The following is a 3,837-nucleotide window of genomic DNA, read 5'->3' as shown; positions in this document are numbered from 1 at the left end:
CGGAAGGCCAAATAAAGTGCTTTTGCCTTCACCTAGAAACACACAGCGTCTCCCTGACATGCTGCTTCAACACTAACTGCGGTTACTGTAACTACGCCTTCTTTCTTTGCGTGCACATTTGGGCGGCATTATGCTAATATTTCCACATAGTGAGGTAGATATGTGGGGGCGTGTTAGAACGAGCCGTCTTAGAGGGGCGTGGCAGAGTCTTAACTTTGATAAAGAATATCTCTTTGGTTTTGAGACTTTAGTCTTTGCAACTTCAGGGCTCTTATCTATGCACAATCAGCTTGTAACACTCCAAAGAGAAAGGAAAACTTGAAATCGCATCATATGACCCCTTTAATGTAATATGGTTGCAACAATAATAGCAACTAACAACAGATGTGTAAAAAAGAGCTACTACTGAATACATTCAGGTGGTGTTGAGGCTAAACTTGATATTTAGTCTGTACATCCTAGTCCCGGTGAATATGGCCTAATTAACAGAAATTATACCAACATTTATGTCCGTCTCTATTCTGGTAAGGATCACCCACTTGTTTCACCAGAAATCTAATCAATTTCTCATGGATAAAATCCCACCCATCCCATCACAGAATTAAAACAGGCTGCATATGTCATTTCATGTTCATTTTTAAAGACCCGTTTAAATGCAACAATCGTTGACATTAAATTGACATTAAAACTTGGTCCTTTTTGTACTGTATGGCCACTGAATGAAGGTATTTGCTCTATATTTTTGTAAGTGCATTCCTTTTTTTAACAGCTATTTGACTACCTTTATTTACTGAGGTTTGTGTCATCCTAAAATTTATTAACTGTTGGTTTCAAACAGGCGTTCCTACTCCACTTCTGTTCTGTACCCAGCTGTATCATCATTTGATACATCACAAATCCACTGTCTTCACTCCCACAATTTGCATCCCTTTGCATTTACATGAAGTTTCAAAATGACGTATTCAACTTTGTTGAATCACCATTGGTGTTCGCTAATGATGCTTGAAGTCACCAACCCTTCCATTTGTTTTGCCCGTGCAAATCGCTATCAGTGTGAACTGAACTTTTTACAGCAACTTTCTTGTTTGGGACTGAAAAGAAAATTGCAGAAAATTGTAAAAAAAGAAAAAATTATTTGAAGGCCCCGCTGAAAAGACCAGCATAATAGGTTAAATCTCTGTAAGGTCAGTAGTGCATGCAGGGAGGCACTTTCTTTTGACACTTTACTTATATAGATTATTAAATGCTGCTAGCTGTCACTGCGTCATTTCCTCTTTACGCGCATGTTTGTGTTGTCTACCACCAATGTCTGGTCTTTATCACTCACTGTATGACACTTTCATGACCCCTGCTCTAGGATGTGTTAATCCTCACTAAACTTTGTGCCTGTTTGCCTGACTATCAAAGAATGAATAGCTGCTACAAACCAGGGCCAATAAAGGATAGCTGGCCTATGTCTTGGATGATTTGTTTATTTGAAGAATGAAAATATATATCCTCCCTTAAGGTATATCCTCTCCCTTTAAGGTATACAATAAATCTGATACCCTTTAAACATTTTTATTTTACAACACTTTTAGTTTTTTTGCATTTGGATGCTGGCCTGTGACTCAGTGGATGATGGCATGCAGATAAACTACTCATCTGACTTGAAGCCAAGTGCCTTAAACAATGCATGCATGTTCAAAGAGTTGTTACTCAGTTAAACAAATGAGAAACATACATAAAAACACATGTTAGAGCCCTGCATCTGTGGCTGTCAGCAGGAAAACACTTTAAAATGATGACTACTTGGAGAAAACGGAGTAAACATGGAAGTATTTAATAAAGGCTACAATAGAGCTGCATTAGTTGTCACTCATTCAAAGTGAAGATCACTAAAAATATGTATAAAGAAAAGATTTCAAAATAACACCATTTGTCTACTTTTATTTTAAACTGTCAATTGTTGCTATTAGTTAAAGAAATAACATTCTGTTATTATTGTTCTCATTACAGTATATCCAACAAATAAAAAATGAAATAAATAGTTCATTACTCAGTTAGATATTAGCTGCCATCTGCTGGTAAGATTATGCCATTAAGTGCAAACTGCCGTCTAATGGTTGTGTATAATAGTATGCTAAAAGATCCACCAGGCCACCATCAAGAACATCAAACTCTGAAGTTCTTAGACAACTGATACTTAATTTCTAAGACTCTTTATTGAAAGTCTTAATTCATATTTAATTTAAACTTTTATATAATGTTAGTTAGTCAGACCAAATGTTTCTCAGAGTCCTCATTTCTGAACGAGAAATAATTGTTCCCTCTCTACTGTTCTCATCAAGGTCCTGGGAAAGCCACAACCTTAACAACTCTGCATAGCTCAGAAGCCAGTGGCCACCCCTCTCTCATCGTGGGAGTTACATTTCCTGTTTAACTCTGAAAATTACTGGAACAGTGTCCTTTCTCATGGAATTTTCCAAAAGATGTAGGCCTAATAAATGACAACCCAACAATATTATGAAGTATTATAACAGAATGACAGTATTATATTCAACAAATTAATAGAGTTTGAAAGAGGTTATAGATTAATAATAATGTCACAATTCTGCAGTAGAAACAAAGACCGCTTTTGTAGTCCTTAATGTTGTAGATTTATAATAAAGAAGTATAATTTCATAACTGAGTAATATCACGTATGCAGTATGCACAATTGCAAATGTGATGTTTTTTTTTACTCATCAGGAAATTATGAATAAATACATCTTTCCCTAAGCAATGCACAAAGCATGTTTGTGTAAATCTGTTAACAAATTCAATTAACATAGTTTGAGTGATTAATTCAATTACTCACTCATTAAGACAATCACTTGTCGCCAACTATTGGTGGGACACTGCTGGAATGATGCACTGACTAATCAGCAGCCATGACCACAACTATGTTTTGTTTTTTTAGATTTAAAATGATAAAAGCATTACAAGTAATGCGAGTTATGCAATGAGATTACTTTTTTCAAGTAACTAGTAAAGTAACACATTACTTTTAAATTTGCACGAAAATATTCTTTTTCGAATAAGTAAGTTAATTAGTTTTTTCCCATTTATTCACTGACACCTCTCTTTTCCCCGGGTTGAGAGAAATTAAGAGTGAGGTGCAGAGGCACTTTACACCCTGAGGCTTATTAATTTCACTTTTGGGCCTTTGGTGTTTACAGTTGCCAAAAATATAACTTTTGGGTTTTGTGTTATAAAAAATAAATAAACAAGCCCAGCTCAGGTGACAAAAAGAGTAACGTAATGCATTACTTTCCATAAAAAGTAACTAAAGCAAACAGTTATGGAGTACCGCAATATTGTAATGCATTACTTTTAAAAGTAACTTTCCCCAATACTGCCAAGACATATAGGCTGTGTCTCAAATCTCAAACTCTCCAAGTAGACACTTCAACTGATTAAGTATTTTGCGACCATTAAAAATTATGTTCTATAGTATGAATGATAAGTGCAATATGAATATAATCCAGACATACTACATTCGTCATGTTGTCGTTATCACATGGCCAACAATCAGTTCAAATGGTAGGTCATCCGGGTACTTTTTATGAATACTGTGAATTTGGACATAGGCCTACTTCTAACTTTCACTTACTATACTAGGGAAGAATCAGACATTCCAGATGCAGCCCATAGTGTTTAAATTTGTGACACTTTGTGGAACCGATATGTTCCCAACCCTGGTCCTGGAGGCACCCCAACACTGCACATTTTGCATGTCTCCTTTCTCTGACGCACCAGTTTCAAGTCTTGGAGCAGGGGTGCCCAAACTCGGTCCTGGATGGCCGGTGTCCTGCA

The 3,837-nt window shown here is 36.2% G+C and overlaps 1 protein-coding gene across 1 annotated transcript in view; it reads right to left on the bottom strand.

Moving 5' to 3' along the window:
• Positions 1 to 3,837, bottom strand: part of LOC107551008 (E3 ubiquitin-protein ligase NEURL1B-like) — a 59,631-nt gene that overhangs the window by 55,157 nt on the left and 637 nt on the right. The window lies entirely within an intron of this gene.

The sequence above is a fragment of the Sinocyclocheilus grahami genome, unplaced genomic scaffold (genome assembly GCF_001515645.1).
Source record: "Sinocyclocheilus grahami isolate Dianchi unplaced genomic scaffold, SAMN03320097.WGS_v1.1 scaffold411.1, whole genome shotgun sequence".
NCBI lineage: Eukaryota > Metazoa > Chordata > Actinopteri > Cypriniformes > Cyprinidae > Sinocyclocheilus > Sinocyclocheilus grahami.
This window is presented reverse-complemented; position numbering and strand designations above follow the sequence as displayed.